The following is a 15,453-nucleotide window of genomic DNA, read 5'->3' as shown; positions in this document are numbered from 1 at the left end:
ATAATTGGAGGTTTTAATTGTTTTAAGGATTTAATGAACTACATTCCAAAATGTGCACATCATTAATTCACTTTCACTATCCACTGAAGTGATCTAAACCATTATTTCACTACAGGGTCTTTGATTGTATTTACACTGTTTCACTGTTCAGTCATTTGCTTAAGGAACGAGAGCACAAGCTTTAAGATGTTGTTGTTGAAAGTAATGTGCCTTAAGGAAAAAAAAATATTATTCCTCTAAAGCTTACTGGTCTTCTAATTGTAGAGAATAAAAGAAAAATGAACATTCACACATTTTACACTGATTATTCTGAGGGTTCAACAAAAGATGACAATTAGAAGAAGAACATAAAATGGGTTAAAATGTCTTCAAAATCCATTCCAATGAAATCATACAATTTCTTACAGCTCCATGGTAACTACAACACAACCCGAGTGAGGCAGAATAGGTAGAGTTACACATTGTGGTACAATGGACTTTTCATAAACCTATGGACTGCTTTGACTTTTTCAATACATTTCAACAGATATTTGATCTTCATTTCAACAACATTGATAGATAAAGGCAACAGCAAATACCATGCAAAAATTACACTTGTATAATTGTATAATTTGAATAAGCATAAATGCAAATTTTGCATGTGGAAAAGGTAAGTATACCCTTGTCTCTAGTAACTTGTATTGCCCCCCTTTGGCAGAAACAGCCTCAAGTAGGCATTTCTTTTAACTGTCTACCAGTCTCTGACATCAACTGGGAGAAAGTTTTGCCCACTCCTCCATGCAGAATTCCTTCAGTTGTGATATATTTGAGGGATTTCTTGCATGCACAGAACTGTGTCAAATCCCCCCACAGCCTCTTGATGGGATTTAGATCCAGGGTTTGACTTAGCCATTCCAGAACCCACCATTTCTTTCTTCTCAGGCACTCCTTGGTGGTTTTACTGCAATGTTAGGATCACTGTCATGTTGCAAGGGCCACTTTCAGCCAAGCTTCAATCTTCTGGCAGATGGTTTCACACTATCCTTAAGCAACCTCAAATAAGAATTCATAGTGGATTCTATGATAGCGAGCTGCCCAGGCCCTTATGCAGCAAAGCAGCCCCACGCCATAACATTTCCACCACCACGCTTTACTGTTGGTATCAGGTTCTTCTGGTAAAATGTTGTCTTTGCTTTTCACCAAACACGTCTTCTGGTACTGTCAAATAACTACCTTTGACTTATCTTTCCAGAGCACACTGTTCCAGAAGTCCTGGTCTTTGCCTTAGTGTTCATTGGCAAACTTTAGTCTTCCCATTATGTTCTTTCTGAACAGCAAAGGTTTCCTCCTGGCACACCTCCCATGTCAATCAAACTTCTGCAGCCTCTCTCAGACTCATGCAATTTGGCATCAACAGTGGGAAGGGATACCTGTAGGTCCTGTGATGAACATTTGGGGTTCTTACAGACCTCTTTCAGCATCTTGCAGCTGAACCTGCTGAGGCAGCTTGGCCTTGACAAGTTGGCAGTTGTTTGAAATCTTCTCCACTTGTAGATGATCTTCCTCACAGTGGAATGACTGATTTCCAATTGTTTGGAGTTCTTTTTAAATGCCTTCCCAGACTCACAGGCATGTTTCACCTTCTTTCTGAAGGCCTCAGAGAGGTCTTTCGATCTAGGCTATATTACACATTTCAAAAACACTAAACGTCTGACAGATCCCTCAACGATCCTGATCTGGTGTGCCTGATTCTAATTTTAGGTATTTGAAGTAGTGATAAAAGTAGGGGTGTGTAGTTACTTTTTCTACATGTGAAATTTTTATTTATGTTTAAATTATACAATTGAATACAAAATCTAAATGTTGTATGATAGTTGTTATATCATCTTAATCTATCAATATTGTTGAAACGATTTCAAATATCTGTTGAAAAAGTCAAAAGTTTGCACGGGGTGTACATACTTTTTCATATATATCAGAGGTTTCTAAAAGACAACAGGTGCAGCAGTGCTTCACCAAAAAACAAACAAAAAACATAACACACATATCACATAAAACATATGTTTTTTAGATGCCAACATTACATTAGAATGACTATTTCCTCTGTGAGTCAAACAAAAAAGTGTCACTGTTAAAACAATTTGTCTTGGGTATTGTGCAACACAGCGTCCTCGCCAGGTGACACATGGGAGTGTTCTGCTTCACTAACCCAATGTAAGTGAATTTAAGTTGAAAGAGTACCTTACATGTTGTTTATTGGACAGTTACGGTTTATGACGCGTTTTAATGCCCACCCAGTGAAGCAGTGCTTCATCTAGTCTTTCCTCGACCTGGAAATGATTGACATCTGTCTAACCAATCAGAGAACACCAGTTCAGCCTTTCTGATCCTATGCTTGACTTGTTCTCCAATATTCATCATACCTTTTGGTATTCGAAGCACGGTGAAAGATAAGATAAGAAAAATGAAAAGAAACTTGCCTAAGATAAATTAGTGATTACTATAGTAGTTTTTGGTGGTTCTTGTGTGTGTGTGTGTGTGTGTGTATATATATATATATATATATATATATATATATATATATATACACTATATATTTAGCAAATATTATAATAATTAATTAATTTGTTCCGATCTTTTATTGTTCAACTTTACTGTGCATCTTTAAATTTGCATTTTTGATCTTGACCTCATGTAGTGGCCTTGTATTGTAGGCTAGCTGTTCTAACTAGCTTAGCTAGCTAGCTACTAGCTTAGATAGCTCCTGTCCTGTCTTCGATAATTTTTGCAAAAAAAGAATTATGATGGATGCAAACATCATGGACCGGATCCTACTGGAATCTTTTCACACTTCCTCCTATGAGGAAAAACTAGGAGTGAAGGCGCAGGGGAGACCAAAGCCCCCCATCAAGCTGGTGCAGAGAGTGGGCTCGGTAAGATGGAGTTTTAAGTGTTTTAGATATGACAAGGTGGAGTGGCTAACGGGAAGTGTGCTAACAAACCGCCTGTTTTGCTGGCCTTGCATGATGTGTAAGTGTGCTGCTGCAGCAGATGGGTGTTCGTCAAAGTTTGCAAGAGATGGATTTGAGGATCTACAAAATGTTGACAGATCTGTTGAGCTTCATGAAAAAAAAATCAAAGGAGCATGGCAGTGCAGCCGTGCAATTAAATCTGTTAGGAAATGTGAGGATTGATACTCTGATTGATGAAGGAAGCGTCTTCAGTTGGCAAAGCATAACGATGCGGTCTGGAAAAATCGTGACTTTCTGAAAAGGTTGATTGATTCGGTGTCATTATTGGGTCATCAGGAGAAGGCATTTAGGGGGCATGATGAGAGTGAAAAGTCCAATAATAAAGGAAACTTCAGAGAGATGGTAGAAATGTTTTCCTGCTATGATGATGTTCTGGCTGCTCATTTGAAATAGTCCACAGCATTTTCTGGGATGTCTAAGACCATACAAAATGATCTGATTGAAGCCATTGCTGTTACCATTCAGGAGATAAAAAGTGAGATTGCCGCTGCGCCTTTTTCTGCATGGCAGATAGAAAAGACTGATATGTCATGCAAAGTCCAGTTGTCCATAATTGTCCGCTATGTCGATGTTGCAGGAATAAAACAGGAACATTTCATTGGGTTCTTTGATGTGTCAGGAGGCAGGGATGCTGAGTCAGTCTTTAATTTCATTGACAGAGAGATGGCTAGTTACCAATACAAACAGAAACTTGTTAGTCAGACATATGATGGTGCGGCTGTGACGGCATCTTCATTGAACTGTCTTCAGGTGAAAGTGAAACAAGTTGCATCATCCTCATCAGCTGCCAATGAACTGACACTGGCAGCTGATGAGTGTGCGATGCATGAAACAAGCTTGTACTGCTATGTATTAAAAGTTTTTTTTCCTTCATCTATCTTGATATTCTGCTCCTCATTTGTTGAGCACTTTGATCAACACGATTTCCAAAAAAATAAAAACTATATGTATATACACACACACACACACACACACACACACACACACACACACACACACACACACACACACACACAATATGGACAAAAGTATTGGGACACCTGGCCATTACACCTACAGGAGCTTTTATGACATCCCATTCTAAATCTATAGGCATTAATATGGAGTTGGTCCCCCTTTGCAGCTATAACAGCTTCCACTCTTCTGGGAAGGCTTTCCACAAGATTTTGGAGTGTGTCTGTGGGAATTTTTGCCCATTCATCCAGAAGAGCATTTGTGAGGTCAGGCACCGATGTCGGACGAGAAGACTTGGCTCGCAATTTTTGTTCTAGTTCATCCCAAAGGTGTTCGATGGGGTTGAGGTCAGGGCTCTGTGCGGGCCAGTCAAGTTCTTCCACTCCAAACTCACCCATCCATGTCTTAATGGACCTTGCTTTGTGCACTGGGGCACAGTCATGCTGGAACAGAAAAGGGCCCTCCCCAAACTGTTCCCACAAAGGTGGAAGCATAGAATTGTCCAAAATGTCTTGGTATGCTGAAGCATTAAGACTTCCCTTCAATGGAACTAAGGGGCCCAGCCCAGCCCCTGAAAAACAACCCCATACCATTATCCCTCCTCCACCAGACTTTACAGTTGGCACAATCCAGTCAGGAAGGTAACGTTTTCCTGACATCCACCAAACCCAGACTCATCCATCAGACTGCCAGACAGAGAAGTGTGATTCGTCACTCCACAGAACACATTTCCACTGCTCCACAGTCCAGTGGCAGCATGCTTTACACCACTCCATCCGACACTTGGCATTGTGCTTAGTGATGTAAGCCTTGCATGCAGCTGCTTGGCCATAGAAACCCATTCCATGAAGCTCCCAGCGCACATGGAATGGGTTTCCATGGCCGTTCACGGATATATACCAAGTCCAGTTGCACTTGATTCAACTCCTTTGGATAACCATGACCTGGATGAATGAGAACATTCACAGACATCTCCGGGCACACAGTTTTTGTGCTGGTGTTAATGCCAGAGGAAGTTTGGACCTCTGCAGTTATGAGTCAACAGAGCGTTGGCGACTTTTACACACTGTGCGCCTCAGCACTCGTTGACCCCGTGTGTCCCTGTGTGACTTTACGTGGTCTGCCACTTCGTGGCTGAGTTGCTGTTGTTCCTAAACGCTTTCAATTTTCAATAATACCACTTACAGTTGACCGTGGAATATCTAGCAGGGAATAAATTTCACGAACTGACTTATTGCAAAGGTGGCACCTATGACAGTACCACGCTTGAATTCACTGAGCTCTTCAGAACGACCCATTCTTTCACAAATGCCTGTAAATGCAGACTGCATGGCTGGCTGCTGGATTTTATACACCTGTGGCAAAGGGTCTGATTGAAACACCTGAATTCAATGATTAAGAGGTGTGTCCCAATACTTACATATATATCTGTTAGGGGTCATATGGGGTCATATGGTCTAAGAAATATGGTTTGATGAGTCATATTTGACCCTTTTTCCTATATCCAGCATTCGCAATTGGACAGAGTCTGAAAAGATGCATTCTACCCTTGTTACTATCTGTTTTAACATGCTGGTGGATCTGTAATGGTATAGTGGCCATCTCATGGGAGTCATTAGGTTCAGTGATTGTGTCACATCATTGTATAATGGCCAAGGAACAAGAGGCCATTTTACAAGACTAAGTACACTCTTTATGTTACACGCCTTGCTCATTCATGATCATTCCAAGATGGAAATGTCTCAATACACAGCTATATATATATATATATATATATAAACGGAAAAAAACACTATTTTTTTCAGAAACCGTCAATGGTGTTATTATAAGTGCTCAACACATGAGCAGCAGAATATCCACACGGATACAGGAAAAAAGATTTTAATACGTAGCAGTACAGGCCCGTTTCGTGCGTCTCGCACCCATCAGCTGCTAATGTGTTTTCACAAAGAATCATACAGTTTGCGTTGCCCTGCGTCATGCCCCTAATTCTGGTTGGACAGCGACCAATCAGATGGGGAAACATTCAAACTATAACAACCAATGGGGTGGGTACTTATGATGCACAGCAACCAATGGAGGGGTAGAAAACATTACAACCAATGGGACTGGGGTTTGATTTGGAAAGCATTTAGGGGCCAGGGCGCTGTTGAAATGGCGAACATTAAAAATATAACAAGGTAATTTATGTGAATTATATATTGGGGTGGTGTTGGGGCACAAGTTGGAAGGACAGGTAGTTAAAATATAAAAACATTTTTTTAAAATATTTTAAAAAATGGGGGGATAATAATAAAGACGTTTTACTTATAGTTACAAAGGAGTTTTGGTTTTTTTTGGGTGTCTACAGCTCGTCGCAAATTCGTTTCTATTATTCAAGGTGGACATATCAGGTTTGCAAATAATAAAATACTTTTCTGCCAAGCACAGGTTACATCTTTTACCCCTAACTGAATATGCACTACTCTTTGGGAAAATCCTTGCAAAGAGTTGATATATATATATTTCGTATTCATATTTCGTGTGTGTGTGTGTGTGTGTGTGTGTGTGTGTGTGTGTATGTATATATATATATGAAATAAATCTTTGTTAGAAGAAACACTCAACGGTAGGGATAGTGCTCAACAAATAAGGAGCAAAATAATCCAGTTAGTCAAGTAAATTCTCTGTGAGACAGTACAACCCTGATCCATGCTATAACAAGCCAACATGTCGACTGATCAACCCCACCAAACCGGACATCGGAAAGATAAGTGGTAAAAAAAAAAAAAACCCCATCAAAAACATGAACAACCAAAACATGAAAAAAGTCCCCGTAAACCAATGGAAAAACACGGAGCAAGTATTAGAATAGTTTAAGAACATAAATGACGAGAAGAACTGCAAATTCATGTTTTGATATCTGCAAGTTCTACCCCTCCATAAGCAACCCAAAGCCGTTGATTTTGCCGCAAAACACACAGTGATATCTGAGCAAGACAGAGACATCATATAGCAGGCGAAGGAATCACTTTTGTACCACAATGGAAACCCATGGCAGAAAAAAAGGTAGTAGTAAATTTGATATAACCATGGGCAGCTTTGGCGGGGCGGAAACTTGTGAACTAGTTGGAATCTATTTGTTGTCTCAACTACAGGACCTGGACATCAATGTTGGATTCTATAGGGAGGATGGGCTAGAAATTTGCAGCAAAACACCAAGAGAGGTCGAGCAAATTAAGAAAACAATCTGCAAAATACTCTCAAACAACGGGCTAAAAATCACCACAAATTGACTTTCTGGACTGAGATGGTTCGGGCATCTGATTAGGATGCCTCCTGGGCGCTTTCCTTTGGAGGTATACTGGGCACGGCCAACTGGGAGGAGACCCCGGGGTAGACCCAGAACTCGTTCGAGGGACTACATGTCCAATCTGGCCTGGGAACGCCTTGGGATACCCCGGGAGGAGCTGGAGGGCGTTGCTGGGGAGAGGGACGCCTGGAGTGCCCTACTTAGCTTGCTGCCACCGCGACCCGACCCCGGAAAAGCGGCTGAAGATGAGATGAGACTTTCTGGACATCTCAATGGACCTTAGGAACGCCACATACATACAAGCCGTACATTAAGCCCAGCAACACGCTGCAGTATGTTCATAGAGAAAGCAACCACCCACCCTCCATCTTGAAGAACATCCCAGAAAGCATTAACAGAAGACTCTAAAAATTGTCATCTAGTGAGTCCATCTTCAACGAAGCTGCACCCCCATACCACGATGCACTGTAAAAGAGCGGCTACAATTGTAAGCTCAAATACAACCCACCACTAAATACTGACTGCCAGCAAACCAACAAACGTCGCAGAAAACGAAACATCACCTGGTACAACCCCCCCTACAGTGATACCGTGGCCACAAACATCGGTAAGCAGTTTTTTGAACTTTTGGATAAGTGATATATGTGATTGATTCCTGAATTCTCTTCTTCCCCTTTGCCCACAACAGGGACTGTTGCATCCTTTGCTCACACTGGCTCTCCCTTGTGGTATGATCACACTTCTGTTCAACCTCTTCCCATTCCTGACCGTATTACCGACAGACATCATTATTCTCACCGTCACCACAACAAAAAACACACGAATCAGTGTAATCTCCATCTCTTTCCTCAGCCCTCACAACCCATCATAAAGCAATGTCATCTGAAAGTGGTTTTGCTAAACACATGTTCACTCAATAACAAAAGCCCCACTCTAAATGAATTTATAACTGACAGTAACCTTGAGTCCCTCTGCCTCACTGGAACCTGGCATAAACCCCTGGACTATTTCTCACTAAACCAGACCACACCCACAGGATTCACATACATTGAGAAACCTCGTCTTGAGGGCCAGGGAGGTGGTGTTGCTGCTGTTTATAGGTAGGACACTAAAACAACCACCATTTCCATTCCTGCCACTCATTCTTTCGAACACCTTGCCTTCAAACTCTCCGATCCAACTCCCTTACTCACTGCCGTTATTTACCCCCCCCCAAGCCAAACCCCTCCTTTCTCTCTGACTTCTCTGATTTTCTGACCCAGCTATGTGCCATCTCACCTTGCATTCTCCTCCTGTGTGATTTTAATATCCACACTGATGACACTGACTGTAAATCTGCCATAGAATTCCTGGAACCGCTACAATGCTTCCACTCCACACTACTTATCAACTTCCCCACTCACAGCCGTGACCACATCTTGATTTTGGTCTGCTCCACTGGTCTCACAATACATCAGCTCTCCAGCCTCAATCTCAATATCTCTGACCACCTAGCAATCACCATGGATATTGGCATCCTTATCCACTTCCCAAAAGTCAAATGCATAATATCCTTCAGAAATCTCAAATCTATCTCCCACTCAGCTCTTTCTGCATTCCTTGCCAGTAAAAAGTCTGCTCCCCCTCCCCCACAATCTAATAATCTATCTCATAGATTATCAGACAGCATATCAGACAGATACTTGGATATATTATCGTGTTGCGAGAACGCGGTGCTATAATCTATCCGATTTTGTCAATTATTATAACTCAATCTCCTCCTGTCTTGACCAGCTGGCCCCCATTAAAACCAAAATAGTCTCATTCACACACTCAGCTCTCTGGTATGCTCCTGAATGCCATCAAACAAAATCCCATAAGCATCAGCTCGAAAGACTCTACAAGAAAACTGGTTTAACAGTGAATCTCCAATCATACACGGACTACCTTCAACAATACAAAGATGCTCTCATCACAGCCAAGTCAGCCTACTACTCATACCTTATACACTCTGGCTCCACCAACCCCAAGGCTCTCTTTCACAATAAACAAACTTCTCAAACCCAGTGACAATTCTTCCAGTTCATTCACAGTTAACAAGTGCAACTTTTTCCTTTAATTTTTCCAAACTAAAATTGACAAATTGACAACATCTACAGCAATCTGACCACCTCCCCCAAACCTCTCTAACCCCCCCACCCCCCCACCCATTTACCATTCAGCCCATGTCAAAGTTCTCCCCTGGGTCCCCAATGGAACTACCCAACTTTATGGTAGGAATGAGAAGCTCCACTTGTGTTCTGGATCTCATCCTATCCAATCTTGTTAAGGACTGTCTCCAAGCTATCTCTTCACTCATCACAGAAATCATTAACTCCTCTTTCAGCTCTGGTTCAGTCCCCCATACACTTAAACTGACTGCTGTCACTCCCACCCTCAAAAAACCTGGACTCAACCTTGATATCATGAGCAATTTCCGGCCCATCTCCAATCTCCCCTTTCTGTCAAAAATACTGAACCATGTTGTCATCTCCCAACTCAAAGCTCACCTTATCTCCAACGACCTGTCTGTACCATTTAAATTTGGTTTCCGCACACAGCACAACACAGAAACAGGCCTCCTTAAAGTAACTAATGACCTCCTCCTCTCCTCAGACTCTAGCCACCTCAGCATTCTCATCCTGCTCGACCTCACTGCAGCTTTTGACACCATCAACTGCACCATTCTTCTCTCCCACCTTGAAACTTGAAACAGCCCACAACATCACTGGTACTGCCCTCTTCTGGCTAAAGTCATATCTCACACACAGAAAAGTTTATCAGAATCAACAACAGCACCTCCTTCACTGCTTCTCTGTCCCAAGGCATCCCCCAGGGTTCAGTGCTTGGTTCTATCCTCTTCATCCTTTACATGCTCCCCCTTGGTAACATCATGTCATCATGGTCTCCACTTCCACTTTTATGATGCTGACGTCCTGCTCTACATCTCCACTAAATCCATCACCACTTACTCCAACTTACTTGGACTTATTTATCTATTTGTCATTGCCTTATATGCATGCCTCATACATACAAGGGAACGAAATTACTATCACAAGGACCTCAGAACCACATAAAACAAATAACACACAATAAATATTAAAAACAAAAACAAAAACTGCATTAAAAACAAGAATAACTTCACAGACCTAAACATAGCAAGCACACCTGACACGGACAGTCAGATTGCAGTCTGACTACTGCAGTCTGACCAACTGCCTCTCTGAAATCAAATCATGGACGCAAGCAAACTTCCTCAAACTAAATTGTGATAAATCTGACATGTCATCATTGGTCTCAAATCCCTTACCAAAACCACTCAAAACTTCTGCCTTACCATTGATTACTCCACTCTGTCCCCCTCCCCACACATCTACAACCTTAATATCATTTTCGATAGCGAACTCTCCTTTGAACACCATGTCAATCAAATCACCAAAACTGCCTTTTTCCACCTAAAAAACATAGCTTGTCTCCACTCATCACTCTCCTTCTCTGCTGCTGAAACTTTGATCCATGCCTTCATCACATCCAGAATTGGCTCATCATCCAAAGTCCTAAACAAACTCCAGTATATCCAGAACTTTGCTGCCCACATGCTCACCTACTCCCACTCCTGTGACCACATCACCCCTATCTTCCAGAACCTCTGCTGGCTCCCTGTCCCAGATCCAATTCAAAGTCCTCACTCAAAAAGCCCTCCATAACCAGGCCCCCCTCCTACCTCATCGACCTGCTCCACTACCATACTCCTCCCCGCAGCCTTGGCTCCTCCAACGTCATCCTCCTATCTCCACCGCACAGGACCAAGCACCGGACCTGGGGCGACAGACCCTTCTCCATAGCTGACCCCTCCCTCTTGAACTCCCTCCCCAAACACATCAGAGACTGCACCCATCTGTCCATATTCAAATCATTAATCAAAACTCTCCTCTTCAGAATTGCTTTTAGTGTGTGATTAATATTGTGTGTATTATGCATTTGGTGTGTTGCTTTTATGTTTATTTTAACATATGCAAGACGTCTTTGAGAATCCTGAAAAGTGCTGTCCAAATAAAAGGTATTATCATCATTATTTTACACACTGCTTAAACAAAATCAAGAGGTTTCATCAGCGCCCTCATGAAGGCACCGCCTCATTCACCACATACATTTCAATATATTTATCCAGGCTTAACACATTCTTTTTCAACTATAATATTAGTGTTATTTGTATTAACTCTCAAATGTGTTGTATTAACTCTTAGATGTACATCGCTTTGGATAAAAGCGTCTGCTAAAATGAAATTGTAAATTATAAATTGTATAAACAGTGTTGAATGGGTAAAAGATTATATATATATATATATATATATATATATATATATATATATATATATATATATATATACATACACACACATACTTACCCCAACATATCAAGAAACACAGCTATGACTTCTTTATTTATATTCAAACTTAATTTTAGGTGTTTCTGTATATTTTTAGCCACTTTCTCTGTATTTTCTGGGCTGATAGATTGATTTGCTATTGCACAAGATTAATTTTCATCAAAAATTAATCACACTTTTCTAACTAATCCTTCTGCAGATATGTTTTTGGTTCAAGAATGGTTCACCGATATATTCAAACGAAGATGGTTTCATGGAAGAACGTTTTTGTCTTTATTCGGAGGTCACAGTAACCACTAGAGACAAGACTTCAGCTGTGCCTTATGGAAGTAGGAGTTTTGAAGGTTGGCAGATTCTTTCTCCCTGATATCTCTGCTGCACTCAGCACACGCTCCGTGCCTCTGAGGAATAAATGTGGCATTTTTTAGATAGCCTACCCTGATGTCCAGCTTCCAGAAATAATGTCCCCTTAACACGTGTGACCCTGCAAATGTTTAAACCTGTGAAAATTATCTATATATATATATATAACTTGTTAAAAGAAACACTCAGTGGTAGGGATAGTGCTCGACAAATAAGGAGCAAAATAATCCAGTTAATCGGGTAAATTCTCTATGAGACAGTACAAGCCTGTTTCATGCTATAAGCAATCATCAGCTGTCAATAAAACTACTATATCGGAAACCGTCAATGGTGTTGATAAAAGTGCTCAATAAATGAGGAGCGGAATATCAATATAGCTGTAGGAAAACAAACTTTTAATACACACAGCAGTCGAACTTGTTTCGTGGATCACGCACTCATCAGCTGCTAATGTCATTCAACAAAAAATACATTTTTCTTTGTTGAATCACATTGGCAGCTGATAATGTACGCAATGCACGAAACAAGCTTGTACTGCTATGTATTGAAAGTTTTTTTTTTCCCTACACCTATATATATATATATAGAGAGAGAGAGAGAGAGAGAGAGAGAGAGAGAGAGAGAGAGAGAGAGAGAGAGAGACAGAGAGAGAGAGGCATTGAAGATATACAGACAGCATATAGTACACAGTTAAGGATGCATGATATCAAGATGTGTGCTGATATCCAATAGCACATTGTTTTCCGTGATCATTGCTGTTTCTTAGTTTCCACCAGTTTACCCATTATCTACCGCTTCACCACTGTGTCTGTTATTATGTTGTAACGGCGATGCTCTGACGTCTTTATTAGTAGCTGTCTCGATATATATTACTAAACACTACACGGTTTCCTCTGTTACACTTTTCTTACTGCTCTGCTGTCACGTTCCGATTGTTGCGGTTTGTGTTATGTTGATAACTGCTACTGTTAGGGAACCTTGAGCTCTGGAAAGGTGCTCCATTTGTAAATTTAAAAAGGAAAACTATTTCAATTATCTATTATTTTTGCCAGATTTCTGCATTGACAAGATTAGCACAAAGTCCTTCAAATAAAAGGGAGAGAACATTTAACACTTTGGCATAAAATTGCCAATCACCTTTACTTTTGCGTTTGTTCTGGAGTTTGCCCCTTAAAGCATCCCCGTTAAAAGCTCCCCGACTGTGAAATACCTTAAGGGCTGACATTTCTTTGCAGGCTGCAGCACCACCTTCCTTCCCATTAGCGCCTGCTATTGCCAGCAGCACATAACGTGTCATTACGTCATTGCTATATATCAGGCATAATTTCAGCGTCTGTCATGGTGTGCATGATGCATTTTTAAGCAATTATCAGCCAATATCGATAAGCTGATCAATATATCGTGCACCCCTATAAGAGAGAGAGGGAGAGAGAGTATATATGCGGTTTAAGAGAGAGAATGTGAGCGAGCAGTCTCATTAACTACCTCTTTCAGAGGGCGGTTGTGAAACAAGAAGAAAGGCTTCCTGTCAAGGTTGCTCTAAAAATATTGGATTTGATTAGAGGTGCACTAGAAGTACTGGAAGAGCTTATTAAAACAGTGCACGCAGCAATGTTAATGGCGGTCACACCAGTGCCTCCCGCGGAGCAGCTCCGCCTGGCTGCATGTTCTCCGTTATTAGCGCCGCGCCGCTGCAGAGTGGGTTGCCATTACAGAGCGGGAGGAGGGGGGAGGGGGGGGGGTCAGCCAGGAACAAGAGGAGCGCAGCTACCCTCAGCAAAATGTGTGGATACCAGTGAACGTATAGGCCTCTTTTTTTTTTCTTCCTTTTTCGTCTTTTCATCTCTCTTTTTCTTCCCATGCTGTAGGAGTCTGAGGAGGTACAACCTCGCCACAAATGTCCGGAGGAGAATTAGACCAGTCGTATGTGTGGACAGTGGTGATTGGGGGAGATTTACCCAGCACACCCCCCACGCCAGAGTAGTGAAAAGGGTGACGCGATACAAAAATGGGGGAACATTTTACTGATTTTAACACGCACATGGAGCCATTTAGGAGTGTTTTTGAGAATGGACGCAGTGAGAAAACATCTCGTGTTAATTCGCACAAACGTTTTATTGAATTTCAATTATTTTGACCACAAGGCAACAGAGGAGGGATCTCTCTCCCAGGACGGACGACGTGCAATGGAGGTTGTGTTTACACAACTTACAGAATACAACATTCGAAGGGGGCGGCGAGGTGGCGCAGTGGTTAGCGCGGTCGCCTCACAGCAAGAAGGTCCCGGGTTCGAGCCCCAGGGTAGTCCAACCTTGGTGGGTCGTCCTCTGTGTGGAGTTTGCATGTTCTCCCCGTGTCTGTGTGGGTTTCCTCCGGGGGCTCCGGTTTCCTCCCACAGTCCAAAGACATGTAGGTCAGGTGACTCGGCCGTACTAAATTGTCCCTAGGTGTGTGTGTGTGGGCCCTGTGATGGCCTGGGCAGTTTGGATAATGGATGGATGGATGGATGGATGTCTAGGTGGGGGTGGGGGAAGATGGAGAACACACGTCATGTTTTTCGTCCTTTTCCATTTGTCCGAGGGCGGGTGCGTAACATCCGCCGTGGGCCGTGCGTGGCAACCTGCGGCCCCTCACTCATGGCAGACCCGAGAGGGACGTCCGCTGCTGCTCCCTTTGTCACGGAGCACAGCCTCGCTGCACCTACACCTGCAGTACGGCTGCGCTGGGGGTCCGGGCGGTTTCGGACTCGTTTAAGTCACTTCGCCTGTACAAGCATTTTGCGTACACGTCTGTGCTACGCGTCTTCATCTTTAAACGCTCAGTGTTATTTTCTGCAGTCAAACTGGACTCACGGCAAACTCTCCCGTGCCGCGAACAGTCAGTCCCGTGTAGAGATGCACCTCATGCTGAGCGAATGAAGTGCCGCCAGACACGATGAAGTCCGAACAGGACAACAGTAACAACGCACTAATGTCCGTGCGAGCCCCTAGACCGGGCCTAGTCAACTGGCGGCCTGCGGGCCAAATCCGGACCCAGGATTATTTTTTTCCGGCCCTTTTATCCGTTTTTATTAGAACGTTAAAAAGTATAATGCATTTTGGTGAGAAGGTGAGAGATGTCTGTGAATGTTCTCATTCATCCAGGTCGTGGTTATCCAAAGGAGTTGAATCAAGTGCAGCTGGACTTGGTATATATCCGTGAAGACGTTTCGCCTCTCATCCGAGAGGATTCATCAGTTCGTGCCTTTCTGACTAGACCAAGCTAGTCTGACTAGACCAAGCTAGTCTGACTGGTGCGTGGCTCTTTGTGATCAGATGTTTACCATCACAAAGAGCCACGCATATCAATACGCTCTGACAACGACTCCTAGAGGATAAATACTCAGTCTCATCAGCAGCCAGTCAGACTAGCTTGGTCTAGTCAG

The sequence above is a fragment of the Lampris incognitus genome, chromosome 3 (genome assembly GCF_029633865.1).
Source record: "Lampris incognitus isolate fLamInc1 chromosome 3, fLamInc1.hap2, whole genome shotgun sequence".
NCBI classification, from domain to species: Eukaryota; Metazoa; Chordata; class Actinopteri; order Lampriformes; family Lampridae; genus Lampris; species Lampris incognitus.
This window is presented reverse-complemented; position numbering follows the sequence as displayed.